Source organism: Myiozetetes cayanensis, unplaced genomic scaffold, assembly GCF_022539395.1.
Source record: "Myiozetetes cayanensis isolate MyiCay16 unplaced genomic scaffold, myiCay2020 scf14, whole genome shotgun sequence".
NCBI lineage: Eukaryota > Metazoa > Chordata > Aves > Passeriformes > Tyrannidae > Myiozetetes > Myiozetetes cayanensis.
This window is the reverse complement of record NW_026087048.1, coordinates 15,908,429-15,931,164: the sequence shown is the minus strand read 5'-3', so window position 1 is coordinate 15,931,164 and position 22,736 is coordinate 15,908,429. Positions and strand designations below refer to the sequence as shown.

General features: G+C 40.2%; 1 long non-coding RNA gene across 1 annotated transcript in view; it reads right to left on the bottom strand.

Annotated features, from left to right (window-relative positions):
• Positions 1-22,736, bottom strand: part of LOC126637079 (uncharacterized) — a 136,058-nt gene that overhangs the window by 53,168 nt on the left and 60,154 nt on the right. The window lies entirely within an intron of this gene.

Below are 22,736 nucleotides of genomic sequence, written 5' to 3'. Positions count from 1 at the left end.
ATCAGATTAATAGAATCTTTAAATGCTTTGGCAGACGCAGGTGGAATGCTCTCTATTTGCAGGACTATAAAGCCTATCAGTTCCCTTAGCATTAAAGGGCACAAGGGAGCATAAAATATCAGGTTTGCTACAGGTCCAAGCATGAAGTCTTGCACTAAAAAAAAGAGATTTTAAAAAAATAACGTGTCAGTTCTTGTACATCTTGCTTCTGAAACTTCTAGATGTCACTGAAGCCCAAAGTGTACCTCTGAGAGGACAGGGAATTCCCTTCCCTCATGAGATGTACTTTCTTTTTTTATCTCCTTCCCCTTGTTCCTCAACACAAAATTGCATTCAGTGCTTCACTTAATGACTGTAATGCCCTTGGTTAATAGGATTTCACTTCAGTTCCTATCCTTCAGCTTGACACTGGAGCCCGGTGTGCATCTAGTCTTAGCTGAGTATTTTAAAGTGCTGTCTGCATGGAAACAGCATGACAGTCGATTCTCCCAATATTCTGAGCAGTAATCCTTGGAATTACCCTGGATCAGGGAGAAGTGAAGATTTCATCTAGAGGACTCAGATTTCTCTGCTGGGATTGCAGCTCATGTGAAGATTAAAGGCCATAACCACAAAGATATTTAGGCACTTCAATAGGAGTGAGATGCCTGGATACCTCTTGTGGGACCGGCCTTAGCCTCATTTAGCACACCTGCCTGACATCCAGGAGTCAGAACACTGACCCCCAAAACTGGTGGGAAATGTTCGCTGATACCCTTTAAAACAGCTGCAGGATTTTTTGTGGGGACTCAAATATTCTGGAGAGAAGCCCTGACTAAAGGGAAACCCTTTTGGATCATTAGGTTGGGAGAGAGAGGTGAACTTTCTTTTCCCTTCACACTTCTTTACAGTTCAGGAGAAGATGAATTTCTTATTTTTCTTTTCAATCATCTGATCTGCTGTGACCCCTCCTGTGCACTTTGTGACACCAAAGCGCTTTTCCATTCTTCATTCCATTGCTTTGGGATCTATAAAAAGAACGACAGTGTTGAGGGATTTCTGAAAAGACTGTTTCATTCCTGTCACTGTCCCAGGAGGATTAGAGTTGTGGAAGCTTAGAGTTAGGCTCATACTTCCCTCTATCCAAATGCCTGACTCAGAGATAATGGCCTTTGTTTAGGTGGCCTTAATGTTCCTGAGGTAGTACCAGAGATGATGTGTTTTCCCATTGCCTCTCTCCCCATGGTTGATACACCCTTCCTCGTATGGATTCAGTAATCCAAGCCATTCTCTGGAAGCATCAGTGGCTCCCATTTACGTCTTTGCCACCTTTTCTAAGAATGCGTTCATTTCATTGATCCCATGTTTCAACGCAGCAGTTGTCCCTGCCATTATCCTTGACCTAATCATAGCATTTCGAGATCTGCGTGTCTCATGGTCACAGATGAGCACATGGACAGAAACTGCCTTACAGGCCTACCCATATAGCTCGCTTTAGATCCACGGGAATGGCGTGCGAAATTCCTGCTAGGTCCAGTTTCTTCTGAGCAGCGAGGGCCAAGATAGTTGTACTTCATAATCTGCTGGAATGCTTCTTAGCTGGCTTGGCATAGCCAGTCCCACAGAGGGAAGAGGGGGGGAGAGGATGTGCTCCAGCCCTAAGATCAGATGTCGGGCACAGGTGCTGGCAGCGGAGCAGCGCCGCAGCCCCCGGTATGAAATCGCGAGCTGGCCTCGTTCTACGGACCTTCTGAAAACAGCCCAAGATTGTGTATCATGAGTTATGATGGCAATATAAAACGGAAAGCTTGACTGCATCTGTTAGTTAAAAATTGCTGTGAGAGCCTGGGAGGCTGCAAGCTCAGAATATTAGTGAAATCTCAAACAGGGTGGCTGCACTTTACCATCCTAATTAAACTCCCTCTTAGTTTTTGTTGCCCAGGTTAATTTTTATGTCCCCTTTCTCTCACAAGCTGACTCAGATTAGCACCATTGATGGAGACATCTATTCACCGTGTAAGCTTTGAATCTGGATTTGTATCTTACTCTCTTCTTCAACTGTTGTAATGTCCTTTGACACGGAGCTGCTGTTTGCTGTCCCAGGGGTCACACGCCTGGGGAAGAGATCTCCTCTCACAGTGAACAAAGTTTTAGTTGACTGGACACACATGTCGAAGAAAAGTTGGTGTTTTATTCTAGAATGGGCCAAGAGCATATGTAAATAGTGGCCCTGCAAATCCAATTTTGCATCTTTCAAGCCAAGAAGGAGCTTTGCAGACAGATACAGAGCACGTGCAATCTTTTACACCTTCATTTTTATAGATGTATATGATTTTTTTTATTTCTCAGGGTCTGGCTGGTTCACAGAGGTTCTGCTGTGGGTTATTTTCTCATCTTGTACCACAAGTGAATTATCTGGTCTTGTTCCCATGCAAATGAACGTTAGACATCTCCTTGGCTTCCAAAGGGCAATGTCAAACCTAAATGAGGGAGAGGTAGGACAGTGCTGGCATGAGGCACTCCTAAAAGCCTCTTGACTGATCCAGGAAGCAACATTTATAAGTGCTCCTCTTTCCTTTAAGACACTAATGAGTCAGTCCTTAATCACAAACGGCCTATGCAGAGCACTTCCCTCCTGACACAAGGGCAAGCTTCACCTCTGCAGACCTTTAAAATGAGCCCTCTAGGCTTTCCTTCTTTCACAGGAGATAACTGACCCCAGTGACCTTGCTCCTCTCGAAATCATGAGCTCATCCTATAGATGCGAGGGTATGTAGTATTCCTTTCACTTCCTGTCTTAAAGCCTGGTCTTAGCCTTAGCACAGGCTGCCCAGGAGATGGCCGTGTGTCCCATCCCTCTTCCAGCACTGGTAATGCTCCTGTCATGGGTGAAACAATACTTTTACATAGGTTGCACATAATTTTTTGGGAGTGGGAAGCACTATGGGTCATTTGGATAGAAAGGGGACTATATGAATGGAAGTCCTTATTATTAAATAAAAAAATAATACCAGAGTTAGCTCCTTGCTGTTAGATATGCTAATTTTCACCTTGATTGCCACATGCACATCATGGTATGATTTTTCCATTTCCTTCATGCTCTTGATGGCTGAACAAAGTATCAAAAATGATTCTTGTAGAGATTTTTGTGTTGGACAAATGTTTTCGGCGCAAGAGGGGCCTTGCAGAGTTGAGAAGGGAAACTTGGCTTCCTAATAACTCATGGCTGTTGTGGCTACTATGCAAATCTCTTTATCCAATCAATCAGACATGAAATAAAATACACTGACCTGATGCTTGGCTAGCATGTAAATTCCAAGTCACATGAGGCTTGGGGAGTTACAGTGCAGAAGAAGGAGTTTTCATTCCCCATTTGTAAGATGATATCTGCTGGGCTCATTAAGCGAAAATATTTTGGGGCCTGTGTCTTGCAAGGTAAACTTGCTCTATTGTGCAGAAGAACATTCACTGAAATAGCTAACATGGATCATCTGATGACATTAGCTTCGTAAGTAATTTCCATGATGTCAAGGGTACACTGGAGATTAAAGGGGGATTAAGGCCTACTTGCACAGTCAAAGCAGCACAGTAAATTGACTTGACTTGGCAGGCTGCACCTAAAAGTTGGCAAGTTTTCACTGACTAATCATATAAAATCCAGGTTTGTGGTGTTAGTTGGACTACACTTTCACAGCGGCCAGGAAACGTTAAGCTTTCAAGGTGGGAGGTTTTAGGAGGAAAAGGGAGGGGAGACTGATGAGGAGACTTTTGCAATGTCAAGGTGCCAAAAGGTGCAAAGTAAAATAACAACCCAGTTTTACTGGAGAAGTGTCTGCCTTGCAAGAGCAAGCTGGTTGGATTTCTACCCAAAGGGCTTTTCCTGCAGAAAAATTTATTTTTTCCCTCCCACTTGCTGTCACAAAATGCAATCTCCTGTTAAAGGATCAGACCCTGCACAGGAACTCCACTGAATAAAGATGAGTTTATATTTTAAAAAGGAAACAGCTGGATTGCAAAAGCAAGGGAGGTAGGCAGCTCTAGTTTCATTAGCTAAGGGAAACTCAGGGCCCCAAAGGAGAACAACTGGGAGAGCAGCCATGACAGAGAAAAAAAAAAAAAAAGGAAACAGAAGATCATAAAGAACTAATAATGAAAAATGGAAAGTGAGAATGAGCCAAGAAAAACACACAATAAATAGATTTAAAAAAAATAAAAAGTTGTGGAGGGAATAGAAATGTAAAGCGATGAAGCAGGAAAAGAGCAGGGCAGAGAGTATGGAATTTCTGGAAATAAAATAAATAATTCTGAGAATTCTCAAGAACTTGATGAAAAACTGGAAGCGTCTCATGGCTGATCTTTTGATCTCCAAACTGGTGGCCCCTTCAATATGAGAAAGAAGGAGGAGCACCACATAAAATTGCCCAGCAATTTGTTTGCTGCTTCCGCTGGGAAAACCGGAGTGAATTTGGCTGGGCAAGAGAGTCCAGACTCCATCCATGCTGATGAATTAGGGTCCTCTAAGAGCAGCATATAAAAAAATGTATCTCATGATTGTTTAGAAGGATCCAGTCAACTGTTTATCTGTGCAGTAATCACTGGATGATGAGTTGGAGGTAACCTGGGTGTAGGACTGTGCACAGTGGGAGCCTCTGAATGGTTTCAGATGAAGAAAGAGTAGAGGTTGAAGGAAGAGTGGGCTAGGAAATAAAACAGATACTAGTCTGTCCTTCGTCTTGAAATCTGTTCATTGTGATAAAATATATAAACATGGCCAAGACTTCATAGTCCAAGAGAGAACAGATTTTTTTTTTCAGCTGCCCTTCAATTAGATCCATAATAATCCTGCAGCTTTATATGGTTTACAGACGACACTTTGCCCAACAGAAATGGTGCTATTCTTTAAATTGTGCTGTGCTCATTAGGTTTTAATAGGAGCAGTTGTTTAAGGGTGGGTGGGGGCGGGAGGGGGAATGCACTTGGTGATGCATAGTGGAATGTACATTAATCTTGTTAATGACAACACAGTTAATGGCTGGCAAAACATTACTTTTGAATTAACCTTTCTCTTGTGCAGGCTATACTTGAGAAACAGAGCCAGGACACTGAAGATACAAGGAAAGTGCATGAAGACAGGGATACAGGATTTCCTATGATTTTATGTTGTTCTTAATTAGGAAGCATATTGGCAGCAAATGCTAACATGTGTTGGGATGTTTAGCTGTAGCCAAATAAATGTTTTCTATTACAACTCTGAATTCCTTGCCTAGCCAGAGCCCATGCTGTTCTGTTCATGTCTTACAAAATCCCTTTATAAGTCATTTTGGGGGCCAATTTTCTGTTGGCTTATGCAGCACAGTTACTTTGAACATATGTACTCAGACTCCAGAAGGGTCGTTGTCCTCACTTTTTTTTTTTTTTTTAAATTCTAATTTTTTTTGAGTGATAAATGGGGAAGCCCTTCTTATGAAATGCTTCTGTAACCCAGCTAAACAATAGCCTAATCCGAGCATGCTCATTTAAAGCAAAAAAATGGGGAATGGATGTAGCTGGTTTTCTCTGGTCACATGTTCACACATAGACTGAATGAAAAATCCATAATGAATCGTTTATCTGACATTTAATCTCTTTCTCCTGTTTGTGAATGGTCTGCAAATACTCTGCTGTTTTTTTTTTTTTTTTGGTTCTGTTTATAATTTCAAGTTATTAGTTAAATAATTTCTGATCTGGCTTGTAGGTTATTTGAGAACACTTTGCTATGAATATTCACAATTTATAACTCCAGTTACTTCACTGAGGTAAACAGAGAACTTGAGTCTGACTTGAGTAGTGCAAGTAATTTTTGTGAAAATGGAAATTTAGAGTACTTCCTTTGCAAATGTACTGCTACATTTACTTTAATTATTATGTGAATGTTTTCTTGATGATCTCTAGGTAGGAAATCTGATTTGCCTCCCACCTCTGTGTTTGAGTCTTGTATGGTCAACTTATTCTAGTTGTGGTAGAAAATTTCTGAAACCCCCTGTTGCTAGAGAGGGAAAGAAGGTGCTTGGGGACTGCCCATATTCTGGCATGTAGGAAAGACAATGAACAATGGAGCTAAAAATATCTCCCAGCCGTATAAGTATAGCAGTTGTTCTGTGCTGCTGCAAATATCAATTTATGGTGAAAAAGAAGGAAGACAAGCTGCAGTATTTAATTACTTGTGAATGTGATTAGTTGCTTGAAAACTTAAGGATCATATCATATCAAAATCCCATAGCACAAAATGAAACTTGCTCTTAAATTTCTTCTCAAATTGGACCCCATTAATCACTGTAAAAGTTTCAAGACCACTTGGCTGAAGAACTGGGTTAACAGGAGGTTTTCAGGAGGTCATGCTCTCTGACAGGCATTCCTGACCCTCTGTTGTCTCAGTTGCCCATCTTCTGGCTTCACCCTGTCTGTGGTAACCTGGCTTTCTCTGGGCTGGGTTGCTGTTACCAGTGTGAAATCCTCCATGGGCTCATGTTCCATTGGACTGGGATGTTCAGGAGAGCACAGAGGAGAGCGAAGTGGCACCAGCAGCTCAGCCCTGCCTTAGAGCTCAGCTTCAAAGAGAGGTAGGGCTGCAGTGGGCTGGTTGTGAACCAGCAGAGATTATTACTAGACCTTTGGAGCCCAGGCTGACATTTAAAGGCTTGAGGCCTGATGTAGAGCAAAGAAATGTCAATCTTTAAAAGAGCGGCCTGGGCTGGCTAGTGGGAAGGAATGTCAAAAGAGAGTTTATAGGAGTCTCTTAAAGTTGAAGTAAATGTATTTTCATTCCTTTGATACGAGCACGTTTCTTCTTGACTTACCTGTAAACCAACGTCACAAGAGCTAGAGCTGGTTAACAGATGCTTGGAATGACATGGGGTGAGAACAGAGGCTGGGAGACTGGTTAACATTGGGCTGAGGGCACATAACACTTAAGCCTGCCTTATATTAGAGTTAAATCATCCCATCTGATGTGCTGGGAGCTGGATCTCCACACTCATTCTTGTGGCTCAGAGAACCACTGAGTGGTTATTCACACCTAACCCTTTTTAGGATCACCCATTACTCTTATTAACAGCAGCAAGCGCCACCAAGAAGGGAAAAAAAATAATATTCTTTCCACAAAAAGGTAAAAACATAATAGTGAATTAAAGTTCTAAATGATAGGACTGTTAACATAATGCCTTTTGTCTAGAATGAACTATAAACCACACATATATACAATGAAGAAAACCCTGTAAATGTGTAATGGACAAAAAAATATATATATAATAAAACTGTTGAAAGAATGCATTTTCTCAGCACCAAGGCTATCCATAAAATTTTTACAGTTTTCCACTATATAACATTATCCTTCATAAAAAATGATATTTTAAAGCAAAAAGGTTGGCAAAAGAAACAATTGGTAGTTAACGGAAGGACGGGATTACAGCACTGTGCCTTTGCTGTGAACGGTGGAATAGAAAATGAAAAACATTTGGGGCATTATATGAAGCCCAGCAGTCATGCTCCATATGGTTTGAAGAGTTAAGCAGTGCTTGACAAAGATTTTATGACTTCATTTTCTTAACATTGAATATTATTCCTTCAATCTAGTGCTCCTACCCCATTCCTTGTCTTAAATTTCTCCTGGTTTTCAGACAAAGAAATCTGTTTTATTAGTATATATCATTTATACGGAGTTTAATCGCATCTGGTTTAATGCACTGTTTTGTTACCAGCAAGGCCTTTCTGAGGAATGCTCTGTAATGAAGGTACTGAGGCAAAATTGAGGTAATCTGGTCCCCAGACCCTCTAACAACTTCTTATGTGACCTGATGCAAGTAATTTTATCACTTTCTATTTCAGTTGCCCACCTGTAGAGTGGAAAAATAGTACCTCAGTATATCAGGCAATAGTGTGATAAGTTTTAGGATAAATAACCAGATTCATCTGTATAAGAGGACAGGTCAATATTTGTGGATAATTTGTTTTGGGACACATAACTTCCTGCCTCCAAAACCTGTGCTCAGAGAGATCAGACTACAGTTTTACGTCTGTTAGCCCATATAATGACTTTCAAAACCAAATACTGCTCCCTCTGTCATGAAAAACATAAAAAAATTAGTCATTCTTCTGTCTAAAATCTACTGCCATGTGTGCTGCCACTGGTGGAAGGAAGTCCATAACCTTTCCCAAGAATACCTTTGGATTATCCTTATTTCGATTTGACATTGAAGTCATTAAGCAAAGCTGGGGATTGGGCCAAGTCGTGCATTTGCAATCATAAAATGAGAATTCCTGCTGTCAAATGCACACTGTAAAAGAAAGGATATTTGTGTCTTCCCTTCAAGAAATCTTAGGAGATTCATGGAGACCTCAACACTGGTACACAGTCCTGTATGTAAGAGAGAAGCAGCATGTTTACTGCTACTACAGGTGACCTAAGCTGAAAAACTCAAACCTAGAACCAAACTTTACGGAAGTCTGGGTATTTAGATCTGCAGTCTTAGCTTGGAGGAACCTCTAAAACAGAATTACTGCTGTCATTTATTACATCAGTTCACGTACTGTGCTATACAAAATAGATCTTTCCTGAAACATCACTTTTCATTTAATTTCTTTTACTTCACAGTGAAAGGCAGCATTCCCCTAACCCTTCTCCTGCTGCAGCCGAGTGCGTGCCCTCACATGTGGATCTCACATGCAGTGGTATTTCGGATGGCATGTTGTGAATTAGGTGGATAGAGTATCACTGGTGGTATGTTTTATCCCACAGACTCAGTCCACTGGAGAGCACTCAGCTGGTTAATATTTCATATGGATTCTTTGCTCTTTTCTTTCCAACCATCTATGTAAACTTTAAGACAGCCGGTCTGGTTTTAGGAGGTGATTTCCTCGCTGTGGATTAAGGATCCATTTGTGAGTCACTCTTCAGGCACTTCAGAAGAGTAGATTTCAGACCTGAAAGAATGTATTGTAAACAGAATAATGTGCTTTCAGAATTAGCTCCCGTACCAAATTATGTATTTACTTAATACACCTTAATGGCTTTTGAAGAAGCCATTAGGCTCGATTGCGTAAATAGTATATATACCAAAATATGTATTTAACCTAGATAGGGCAGTTTCCCATTGTTGGTTTTCCTTTCTTCTTTACAAAGTTTTATCTTCATGGCCTTTTGAAAGTCTATTATTCTTGAAGATTTTATCCTCCAGGAGATTGTTTCAGACAGTGGCAGCTGAGGGGGCAGGGAGGAGAGAGCGTTCCTGAGTCTGAAGGTGTAGGAAGGAGGAAAAGCTGTCAGAGGGGCTACAGGACCTTCCAGACTTTGGAGTGGGGAAAGGAGAAATTCAAGTATTATTGAGCAAACCAATTCTCTTAAAAGGCAGAATCCTAGAGGTCCCTGAGCCCAAATGAGGGAATAGGAGTGGATTCATGCATCAGTCAACTTTATGTTTTTGCATTGGGCTGGATGCAAACAGCCCTACGTCTCCATGAAAAAGATGAGTAGAAAATAAAGGGCCTCTTCTCTTTTCCTGCCTGTGAGGTGCAGGACCTGCCATGGTGGGACCCTCAGAGGGCTCAGTGGGAAACTCTTTGGGGTCAGGACACTGACACAGCCAACCTGGTATTTCAAAGTGCCTTATGTGCTGGGAATTCAGACAAAGAACTTAAGCTTTCTATTTGGTTTTCCATCTGTATATAAATATGAAGAGCTGGGATAATGATCCTTGACAGTGGCTTTTTAAGGATAACTTAATGGAATGAGATTCATTTTGAGAATAGTAAATGTGAGAGGACCACTGCACCTGTTGGGGCTGGTGGAAAATAAGTGGGGAAATAAGTGCAAACAAGGTAAACCCGCTGTGTTTCACTGTTTAACTGCTACCTCCTGTAACTGGCACAGCAAGTAAACCATATATCTGCTAATGCTGCAGGTGTATTCGCAGCTAGCTCATAATGGAAAAAATATCTGTAAATAACTGCTCAGTTACAGCAAATGCCAAAAATTACACTCCCTGCTATCCACAGGTGATTCCACCAATCCTAGCCACGTCCATCGGTTTAGAAATAATAACAATCTCACATGAAAACTCCAGAAAAAGATGTTATCTTGCTCAGAAAATGTGATGAGAAGCAGCAGCTAGGTGCTAAAAATAGAGGTGTTGTATGAGGCCTTGTAACTTTGGCACACAGTCATGAAGTTCAGAGTGAGAGGGGGTAAGGAAGGCATTGCCAGCACTGGCTAAGAAAGCAATGGACACACAGGGGTAATAAGTATAAGGGTAGAGGAGAAAAGTTTCTCAAGTTTTAATGGAATTTACTATAGACTTGTGTGTTTTTGTGGGCTCTGGAAAGTTCCTGTCTATATTAATCAGTCTATTAAACAAACACTTCTGCAAACAGTCTGTGCAAACTCCTTGAGTTGGTTCACCTGGGTCAGCTTGTAGGGTGGAAGGGGGCAAGAAGACTCGTTGGTTCTCCTAAGAAATTAGTTAACTACAAGTACAATCAGCATCATGAAAATGAAAATGAATTCAGTGTTATGAATCTCTGACATGAATTGCTCTCTTGTTAAAATCTGATTTTAACAATCTTCTTGCCTATGTAACTTCAGACAGGTATTTCCAGTGAAAGTAGGTTTTGGATATGCTTTAAATTTCCCTAGCTTGATTTCTAAAAGAAACTAAATTAATTCTAAATTTAAATGAGGAAAGATAATAAAATATTAATAATCATAATCATGAAGAACTGGACTAGTGCTAGTAAATCCATTAAAGATGAAGTTTTCCATCATTAACTCGAGTGTAAGTGTGACCAGAGAAGTATACCAGAAATAATTTTGTGCAAATATATTCAAGCAATGTTATCAACTGCAGGCCAAAATTGCACTTGGAGCTGTATTGTTCTTTTTCATTGACTTTTTGTTGACCACAGGAAAAACAGGTTTTAAAGTACAACACAGTAACACAGTCTAAAGGAGTGAAAAACTTGTAGAGCCAGTTTGTAAGGGTGTGCTAACTTGTGACCCAGACAGGATGGTGTTTTTAAAATAAAATTTAAACAAAGAAGTTTTGTTGTGCTTTTTCCGTATTCCCTGTAGGAAATCATACTCTGTCTCCTCCACTCTTGTCCCCCAGACTTTCTTCCTGTCTCTCTTCTCATTTACTGTGCCCTGCTTTCTCCTCTCCTATCTATGATCTTTGTTGCTTCCCTGGCCATCCCATCCCTCCCTTCTGAAATACCTCAGGCTGTTTATTTTTTTCCATTTAATTTGTTCTTAATCTGTTTAATAAAAAACTTAATTTTTTTTTTCTTGGTGAAAGGGTGAAAAACCGCCCAATAGAAAACTAATTGTACATATATATAATGTTTTCTGATTTATATGGCTATTATCCTGAAAAAATTTTAGATATATTTCTTGATGATATAAGGTCTCTAAATAACCTTATGTTGTAAGATTTTTTTTGAAAAGTGAAGTTAAAAATATTTCCTGAAGTTATTTGCAAAGTTTGACTAGAACTAAAAATATGGCTCTGCCCCTTTGTCCCCTGTGAAGTAGTATTTTTATTTTCAGTGTTGGGGGAAGAAAGAGAAAACTGAGCTGCTCCATGGTTTAGATGAGACACCATTTATAGGGTAGAATTTTGGTACTTCATAAAGTTTCCATCACAATGACACACTTATCTTTATTAATCTGTAGCTGCTCCCTTAAAAACAGGCACTTTGCAGCTTTTCTTTCTTTTTTTTTTTTTTTTCCTCAGGTACTGGGAAATTGTTCATTCCTGGTGTTTCATCAGGCATGTCAAAGACAAATATTTCTATGTGCATCTGTGTTTGGGCCACCCATCCTGAATATGAAGCAGAGCTTTTCATGCCAAAAGTCTTCTGCGTTAAATTTCATGCTGTATTTTCTCTGGGTTACTTATAGGTGCTATTTTTCTTGTTTTTATTAAAAAGCTCAAACTGAATTGTATTCTTAATCAAAAGCATTTTTTTTAGGACCTGTTGGCCAGTCTAAGTCTATCGTGTGAGAGAAGCACAGTTCTGCCTTCACTAAAGGATTGTGGCTTCAGTTGTAAGAAATTTGCCTGCAGAGCTCCTAGCAAGTTATTGATTGATAACTGAACATATATTTGTGTGTTTACAGATTTCTACAATTCTGCTCCCATGAATGTTTAGAGACGTCATCAGTTACCTCTTTTCATACATGTTCAAAGAAGTTAGCTGGATTCCAATCCTATACATGTGAATATGCATAATTTAAGAAAAAAACTAAGTACTGTTTGGAGTTTTTGTTCCTCAAAAATTCATAAAGATGTCGTGAAATGCTTAGACTGTATAACTTTAATTGAAAGTATTTATCCAGCTCTGATTTCAACAGATGTCTGAACAACAGGGGAAAAATAACCCCCACCCTGTAACAAAACATCAGTCTGCTTCCAGATTTCCCATGCTAAAGTTTTTATGGTGGTCATTGGTAACACAAGTGTATTTTTCTCTCTTGCTTTTATAAAAACTGCTTACCTTTTTTTGAAAGAGTTTTTTTTCCCTTATGCAGAGATCCCCTCTCTGTACTGGCTGATTTTCAGTTGAAGGTTGAAGACCTTTTCACACCAATGACAGGTGGTTTTGAACTCCCACATTTAAGAGAACAGGGGAAAAAAAAAAATGGCAGTGAAACATTTGGATCCATCTGGATAGATGTGGGAATGTTATGATCGTCTGAACATCTGGATAAAATGGTAACCACCATCAAGCAGTTTGGCAAATAGTAGATTTGCCCCTGCTCTAGCTTTCTATGCATGGTCCAGAGGCTTTTTTTGCCTAATGATATGCTTGGTCATCCTTCTCCAGTTCTTTCTGCCCCCCATTCTTCATCATCACCATATTCCTCTCCTCCTGCCACAGAAGCTCCTCCACTGCTCTCATTGCCCTCCAGGCTCTCCTCAAACACTAGTTTTCCATAGGGTATAAACAACTCCTGTTGTTTTACATCACATTGTCACTGCAGCCACAGGCATGTGCCTGCACTTGTCCCCGAGCAAGAGAGAGAAATGTGTTTCCTCGTGCCTGTGCTTGTGGCATGTGCGATCCAGCCTCTCCCAGCACTCATCCTGCCTGCTGGGATTCAAACCTCAGCAGTCAGTGTGCAGAGGAGATGGGATTGTGCAGCTGGGGAGCTGAGCTGCCCTGGGGGTGTCCAAGAGTTGCAAGGTGTCAAACAGTGCCTCTGCATCCACACTGATGCTGCTTTTTGAGCAGGGCATGTCCTGACGTGAAAATATTCCCTTCAGCAAAGGGACTGGGCTGTCTCTGTGGCCACTGGTGTTGAAAACACTATGTATTAGGTCTATAACAAAAATATTGCCTTAGGCTCCATTTCCCAGTCAAAACTTATTTAATAGAGCATGGAGAGCATCCCACAGCAAGATTAAGGAAGGTACCAAAACTCTGGTCTGTGTATTGTGCCCCACGTCTGCTGGGCAATGCCTGGAAACCTGCTCGGTGCCACTGTGTCATTTGATGCTCCAGTGCCTGTAACTGGCCCATAAGCACACGCTGAAATTCCTGAGCATGTGCGTAAAGTTAAGTACTTAAATGCTTTGCTGAATAGGAATTGACTGAACATGTGCTTAAGTATCCTGCTGAATTACAGCGTTAATCATTTTTACAGCTGACAAAATCACTGCCCCAGAAAAATATTCTCCAATTAGAATGAGTGGGATTATTTCTTTCGTTTGTGTGAAATAAGTGTGTTCCCAGTTGTACTGGACGTGTTCTGTTTTCTGTGATATTAGAAATCTCTTTCCATAAGATTTCATATTGCTCAAGAGAAAACTTGAGAAACTTTGGAGTTGATCAGGTCCCTGGATTTGGATTTGTATTAAGAAAACATTGTGAGAAAAGACATAATGGGTCAAAAATATGCATTTACTTCTTTTCATTGACTTCACCTAAGGGCAAAAGTTGGGCCAGTGTGTGTGTTCATTAATTCTCTCTTGTGGAAACTACTTTTTCCATATGTGATTTTAATTTGTTTGTAGATGCTGAATGCAGCTTTTCATATGGTAGAGTGCTCCTTTTTTCCCCCTTATTTCCCTCACAATCTTTTCATAATAGAGTTCAAAACCAGAAAAAAACCCCCAACAACAAAACAAACCCAAATCAACAAACCAAACCCCTTTGTATGTGCAGCCAGTTAAATAGATAATAATGGTAATTTTTCTGCTCTGCTAATGATGATAATATTGATATTTATCAATAACAAATAGCATGCAAGTGCCTTGGTGAATAGAGTATTTTGCACAGTGGGGTTTCATATCTATATATGAAACATGGAGCAGTGAAGGCTGCTAGAGGCAGGTGAGGGAAGCTGAGCAGAGAATTGCCTCACAGCAGAGAGCCCAGGAACAGCAGAGGGGGAATTTAGTGCTACCCAAGAGCAGAAATAATCCCTGCTGTAAAAAAGCTGCAGAATCTGTAATCTCAATATCCAGCCCAACAAAGACAGTGGATCTTGGGGCTCCGCTAAGTGAGCTTTCACTGGAAACGGCATGGGGCTCACTCAGGGTAATTTGGGAGTGGGAAGATCCAAGGAAAACCTGAAGGTTGGCAGAGCTAAGCCCAGGCAGCCTGGATTTTTCCAACCTGCTCCTTAGGCAGCTATGCACTCCCTTTGGCGTTCAGCCTGTTTTGTTTTATTTTTTTAAGTCTGCAAAGGGGACTTTGAGAGGCATTATCTTCAGGAGATAAATTTACAGCTGCTTTGCTTCCTATATTATGTTTACATTTTGAACCTGTGTGCCTGAATACTAGCTGTTGGTAAAGCTGACTCTGTAATTATTGATTTTGAGGCTTATGATTGTTCGCTAGACAAGGGGAAGGGGGAGAGGGAAGGGTGATCACAGAACAACCAGCTATTCCAAGACTTCAGAGGTGACTCAAACAGAAGCAACCCAAAACTCTGCTGGAGCAAAGCACTGTATCTTCTTGTTTACTGAGGCCAATTTAGGATGTGACCCTTGAGTTTTGTTGTAGCAAATGACTCAAGGTATATCTAGAGACATTTATAAGTTGTGTTATGTTCACTTTCGGAGGCCCTACCTGGAATAGGGATCTGGCTTTGGGCTGACCATATGAACATTTTGGGTGCTAAATCTAGAAATGAGGGTGGCTAGAGAGAGCTGAGTTGCTTGCTCTTGGCATTGCCTGCGATTCTGACTCATAGCATGGCACCAAAGCAGCTCTGAGTATGGGCAAGTTCAGGGTTGTCCCTCCCTAGATGCCACATGCATCTACTGCTCTACTCACAGGATCAAGTCTGTTATGCTTATAGTCACTACCAGATACAAAGGAGACAAGATTACCTTTTAAAACAAAACAATAAAGCAATAAACAAACCATAAAACCAACACTCCAGATGTCTTTCCTATGGTAGATAACACAAAACCAAAGGACAGCCGCAAACACACACATTTTTCTATTTATTGTTTTAGTATCAGCTAGAAAATATTTCCATAGGAGTGTCCACACTAGAAAAATCCCAACTGTTTGAATCGCAACCACGTGGACATTTTATTTTCTTAGGACTGAATGTATTTCCTAAATAAGGCACAAAAAGTTTTAAGTTTGCACTACTCTTTGCTTGAGTTTTCAGCAGCAGCACCAACACGTGCAATCCCCTCCCTACTTGTTTCGCTTGACATGTTTCATGTTACAGAGTCTGTGAGAGAGACTTTGAGAGGTGTTATCTTTGATACAGGAATTTATGGCCATTTTCCTATCTACCGTATGTTTACATTTGGAATCTGTGTTGAACATTTGTTATACTCACTTGTTGTGTCTTGTCTTAAATTAGATCATAAACATTTTGAGGCAGGGACCATGTCTTCCTGTATTTTGCTGCTCTGCTTAGGCCCTGCTGTTATGGATGTGGAACTGCCTGGGAGGGATTGTTACAATAAAAATAATTCTGCTAGGAATTCTTTTGTCCTGATAAAGAAACGTGCAACTCTTCTTATCAGAACATATCAGGGAGTAGGGTGCTTAAAAGTGATTGTAGAGTAGTAATCACCTTTGCGAATGCTTTGAACCTTGGTGTTGAGAAAAGGGAAAGGACAAAACTTATATTTTGATTTATAGAGAGCCCTGACAAAACCATCCCCAAAGTTGCCAGTATCCAAATATTACCTACAGACTTGCACGTGCACCTAACAAGGGTTTTGAACAATTGCCCCTAATTGCCCTCTTCTAATATTCTGGCGAACAGAAAAATCTTCATTATGAGAACGCACGGCTTGTAAATGAAAGGGATGAAAGCTCATGAAAGGACGGAGGCAGACCATACGTCATCCCACACCTAGGCACAACGGGATGCATTAAGGAAGCATTTATGGAGAGGCATTCCATCAAGTCAAGGTGTCAGAGGACATATGGTCTCTTTCACCATTAACTCCGTGAATTTCCCTACCTTTCCACTGGTCCGTATTAATCTCACTTTGTGACGCTCGGCCTTGTTTGATAACCGTTTGGGTTTTTGCTCTGAAGGGGGACCAATATGCACATACAAGATTCACAAAAGGTGTTGACTGAAAATCACCCTTTTGAAAAAGAGAAATTTAAAAAAAAAAAAAAAAAATTTAGGTTGAGCAGAAAAAACTTCAGCGATCAAGACAGAAATTAATAAATATAGGCGTGAATACACAGGTTTATCAGCATAAAAACCCACTTGACCCTGTTTCCTGGCTAGAAAAAATTGTTAGTATATGCCTTTGAAATACAGTGTAGCATGTTGATACCAATTTGTTTGGCATGTGAAGATCCATCTTAGTCACTAGTTGTGATCCCAGAGATATCACTGGGATGGTGGCAATTACTAAGAAAATACACATGTAGGGACACTAATGACAAATATTATGGCAGGGGATGGTACTACCTTACCAGGAGGTAAAGGTGACAGAATAAAATATTACTTTTACTCCTTCTAAAACCAAGGATGTCCTGAGTTGGCAGGGACCCACAAGGATCATCAAGTCCAACTCCTGATATGACTCCAACCAGACACGTTTCCACCTTTTAACTCCTCAATTGGCTTTGGGGTCCTGCTAGAGAGGCTGAAGTAGGGAAAAATCTTCCTCTTTTTTGGGGGGGGCTTTTCCACACTTTTCTGTGCAGATCTATCTGTAGAATGTCTAAATTTAGGGAGAGGACTGTGTGCTAATCCTAAAAGCAAAGCTGAATTTCCCTCTCTGTGGATCTGTTGTAGTCTCAGAAGGTATCACACAGACACCTTCATCATCAAAAAGAGGCTGAAAAATAGTTCCTCCTACACGTATGATCAGACAAACTAGAAGTTATCAGTATTATTTTTTAAGATGGACTCTTTTTATTTTTGGCATTTCTACAGCTAAGCAATGATTGCAGCCCAAAACCTCTGTGAGGGAAAATTTGAATGTAATGACATTGTGTTTTTCTTGCAAATAATTGAAATAGTGCTAAAAATTCCAAGAAACCCTAATGCTGGGGAAGGGGGAGAAGGAAGGAATTTGTGAAAGTGCTAGGTGGGAATAAGAAAGCTTTTAAGACAATCATTATAATAATACCATCGTAATAATGGCTTTATCTTGAGGGAAAAAAAAAGTAAAAAATCATCAACCAAGCAGCCACGACTGAACCTGGGACTAAAACAATCTCTCTGAATTTTCAATTGTCTTAAAGCACTGGTGTTTTCTAAGGTAAAAAAAGAAAAAAAGAAAAGAAAAAGAGAATAAGAATACCTGTCTTGGTTTTATCATAACATATTGTTTTTCATGTGACCTTTCTTCTGTCCTTGAGACTTCACCCAGGCTCCCTGGGATGTCTCACTCCTCAGTCAAAGTGTGTTGAACACACATTTGGGTTGAACAAAATGTTGCTGTGGTTAAGGAGTTTAAAATCAGGGGTATTTTTATCAATTTTTAGAAGCACTGATATATATATATATATAGCAGAGTGGTAAAACTCCCTCTGTACATGTATTCCATTCCATTCCATTACAGAGAAAATGTTGGCCTGTCATTCTCTGCATACTCAGGTGTAGCACTTGCATGTTTAACACATGTAAAATCCCTAAAATATTTCCACAAAGAATATTGTTATTCCCTGCACATTTCATCTGATGCTCACCAGGAAGAAAAAAAATACCAAAACAGTGGACTGAAATTTGGAATGAAAAGTCAAACGACTGTAGATGCTTCATGTAGCCTGAATCCTAATGACACACTGTCCAGTGGTTTAGAATATATGCATTCAGAGGATCAAGCTATTAGAGAAAAATTCTCCATCCTGAAAAACAGGCTTATCACTGAATCAGGAGTTGCCAGTAATGTCTCCTCTGGGATGCTTGTTTTTAAATTGCCTTTTGGGAGGCTTTTATGGCTGCATCCACATCAGTGCTGTGATTCAGAGCAGTGATGCTGTTTTGAAGCACATCCCCCAGACTGTCCCATTTATTGTGCAGTGGTTCACTTCCCAGAGTGGTTTTGCAGCACATAAGATGGATTCTGTTTGGAGAAAACTAAACTGGAGGCTTTGATCCAGGCATGTGCCAAATGTTCTCCTACTCTTTTACAGAAATAAGAGGCCAAACCAATGACTAGACCTCCAGAAAGCTTGGAATCACACTCTGGGATATTTCAGTTCAGGGATTTGGGCTAAATCAAGTTTAAAGCAATCTTGTCTCTCTATCTCCCCCAGAGTGCAGATAAAGAACCCTCAGCACCAACTTCTCCAGTCTATTGATCTGCTCCTGTGGCCTCAGCTGCCTTGAGAAAGTTGATGTAGCCTATGACATCTTGAAAGTATTCCAGATTTTACAAATGTTTTCTGTGTTATGTTAGTTGTTTTTCGCTTCTCTGTTCCTTGGATCTGGTGCAAATATTCTTAAATGAATTTTAAATGATCTGAGCTTGTGCCCATTTTTTTTGTTGCAAAATTTAAGATCAACCTAGGTTTTTTTCCCCCCCAGAAAGATCATTCTTCACTGTAAAGCCATTTGGGTGATTTTTTTTTTTTCATTTTCATTGAAATTTTGTGTTTATGAAGACATTTAAGAAGATGATATATGTTCCTACTCTCAAAAGGATGAAAGGAAATTGTGAGAACTCTAAGAAATTTCTCACAGCACTTTTGGCCTTGGGTTTTCAAAGCTGCCTAATATTGCCTTACAACTCAAAAAAGTCAACTCCCAAGCCTACATTATGCCAGTGGGCACCAAAGTTTATGAGAAGTATAAGCAACTTGTGATATTTCTATCTTTTGGTGGACCATGTTTGCATCACAGGTTACTTAAATTGCGATTTTTAATTCAGACATTCATCTCTTCTGTATGTTTTTCCTTATGTGCTCAGCCTCATTAACCCGTCCAGTTGACCTGCATCATTCTCGTGTTGACAAAGATAGGCGGTATGAACCTTAGAATGTCATAAACACCTCTAAAATGTGACCCTACTTGCATGCAGTGGGGAAGGTTTGACAGCATTACACCAGTCATCTGATAAGCTCGGGTCAAAAGTCTCCCAATTGCTTGCCTTTTGTTTGGGTGTCAAGGAGGCAAAAGCTTTTCATGTTTTTAATAAGCAAATTAATGAAATACTTACAGTACATTGCATACATTAACTCTTAGGGAGCTGGTTTTCTTCTGGGGCCATCTTCCCAAAGGTCAGAGGCCATAAATGGAGTCTCAGTTTTCCAGGAAACAAAGGGGACAGTATATTTCAGTAATCCTTTCCTGCATGTAGTTAAGATTCCCCTTTTTTTTTTTTTTTTCTTTTTCCACTTTGGCTTACTTTCTAGAGGCATAGTAACACTTGCCAGCTAAGCCAGATGTAGCATTTCAACCAAAAAAATGCACCGGATGCATGTTCCAAGTTTGCCAATGGCTATGCATGAGGCTGGAATGTCAGAGCAGGAGCAGTGGATTAGGAAGATTGTGTTCATGTTACTCAAAGCAGAAGGAGCCCAGAAAACGTCTCTGGAAGTTCACTGCTCCAGCCACTTTTTCTTCTTAGATATAACACATTTGTTTGGTAACATTTTCATGCTCCTTACAGTCACTCATTATGGTGTTGCTTACATTTTCAGGATATTAACCAATTAGACTCATATGTGCGCTCCACAGTAGTTTAGAAGGTCTGATTTTAATTTCTTTAATAAAAAGAAAATGAAAAGACTTCTGCCTGCCTAAAGTAACAGTAAAACAATGGCAAAATATCTTGACAATGTCTCCTGCTTTCCTCCCTCCTCCAGACAAATTTATGATTTCTTAATTTTTCCAAGTACAAACTAATTCAATGCATAATCAGCATTAATAATGCACCTTTGGCTGGGATTGATCATCTACCTATTCCTTTTCTGTGCTGTCAAATGACCCGGTATAATTTAAGCCATTATGTGGTGTCTACTATCTACCACTTCTCATTCTTCATCCTCATCCACAAAAACGTGGTGCACAAATGGGTGAGCACCTTCCAACTCCCTTTGCAGGTAGAGAAACCAAAGACAAGAACTTGGCTGAAAAGCCAGGGAAATATGAATCCTGCTGGGAGCTTCAGCAGGGGGTCTTCCATTGACTTCCAGACTAGACATAGACACCTGAACTTCTGCCTCCTAAGGCAATGCACAGTCTCCATGTTAGCAGGACATCAGTGGATGTTACATTTACCAGAAGCCTTCCTCAATCAGGTAGTTTAAGCGGATGAACGAACCCCTGTCAATTCAAGTTCGTGTTTTTGCCTGCCTGAAAATGCTTCTTACATGGGCTCTGGTGCTTTACATCTAGAATCAGACTGTTGCATGCTATAATGCATTTCAAGATGTGCTTTGCTGAAATTCATTGGATGCTGTGAAATTCGATGAGGAAGGTTGATGGAAGTAATCAAAGCTACTGAAACAAATTGACTTCTCAGGCCTGTGGTCGGGGTAGAAAATCAGCTCTTCTATTAAGTACCCTACTGACATGAGAAAAAAGGGCCAGGTCAATAGAATATTCAAGGAGAAGAAGGAGGATACTCTTTCTTTCATGCAACTGAAAGTCTATAAGCATCTTTAAGTGATACTTATCATCTCATTTCATACAGGTTTCACTCTTGACATCCAAACCACCAGCCATAGACTGTTTCTCTTGCAGACTTAAGCAACTAGTGTCTGGAACATTAAACATTCAGCAAAATCCCATAAAATGAGACAAGGAGCTGTAAAACACTGGCTAGAATAAGCTCTCTCTGCAACAGGCCATGCAATCCAGGCTAAACTGAAGCCTGAATTTTGGGAAGCATCTTCCTTTACCCCAGGTCAGGCTAAAGCACTTCATTCTCTACGGTTCCATCTGCAGCTCTATGCACAAATGTTCCACAATTCACTACTGAACAGATATCTAAGTTACATAAAAGGCATAAGAGATACAACCATGAGATGATTTTATCCCCTCTGCACTGGTTGGACTGCTTTCATTCTAAAATGAAATAAAAAAAAACGCAGGGAAAACTGCCTTATTAACAAAAGCTATTAAAGTAATCTAAGCATCACATTAAGCTTTGCTTGCGCAGCAGTAGACACAATAAGAAAGACATATTACAGTCATTTAGATGCAAGATAATTTACTATTTTTAAGATCATATAACATCCTTCTCCAAGTTTTTTTCTTTTACTCTTTGCTGTTTCTGAATATTTCGCCCCTTCCCCAGCTCTGACTGCCGAGGAGCACGACCACTTTTTAGCTGGAAAACCTTATCGGAGTACACGTCAATTCTTCACTATCAAACTGGGTGGTCACGTCAGTAGGGATCTTACAAGGGTTTATCCTAAGCCTGGTTTGTTCAATATTCACTAACCTCTGGGACTGTGCAATAGAGCGTGCCCTTATCACGTTTGCAGGTGGCACTGAGCTGCCAGGGTGCGAGTGCTTTTGGAGCAGGATTAGAATTCAGAATGATTCTATTAAATTGCAGAAGTGACCTGCAATACAATAAAGACAACTTGAAAGTACTACAGTAAAAAGGGGGGAAATCAAAGATACCGCTGGTGTTCTGCAGAAGGGAATATGGGGGTTAGAGCTGGACCACAGATTGCAAGTCAACAGTAGGATGGCACTCCATCCCGTGATGAAATAGGAGGACCACATGCATTCCTGATCCTCTGATGAGATTTTGGCTGCAATTTTGAGTCCAGCATTAGGCACCACACTTCAAGGCACAGACAAATCTGAGAGGGGCCACAGGACAGCAACCAAAATGATGAGAGGTTTAGAAAAAGTGACCTATGAGGAAAGGTTGAAAGAACTGGTTTGTTTAGTCTAGAAAAGAGAAGACTGAGGAGGTACATGATAACAGACTTCAAATATTTAAACGGTTGTTATAAAGAGGAAGGGGATCAATTATTCATGTCCACTAAGAATTGGACAAGAAATTAGGAATGTCTTTAATTTGCAAGAGGAGGATTCCAGTTAGAAAGCTTTCTGATGGCGCTAGAGCACATTAGCAATTTCCACAGCCTCCCTGGGTATTAAAGGTTTATAAGAGTGGGTTGAACAAACTTGGTAAGGGATGATCTGCTTCTGCCTCAAAGCAGTGCTTAGGACAAACAACTTCTAAAAGCCTCTCCTGGCCTTATTCCTCTAGTATGTAATATAGATTTGTAATGTACACATCCCTGTTTAATTATACAAGTGCTAAATTAGTGTCTGAGAGCACACTCCTTCTTTACTTACCTCTCCAGGTATG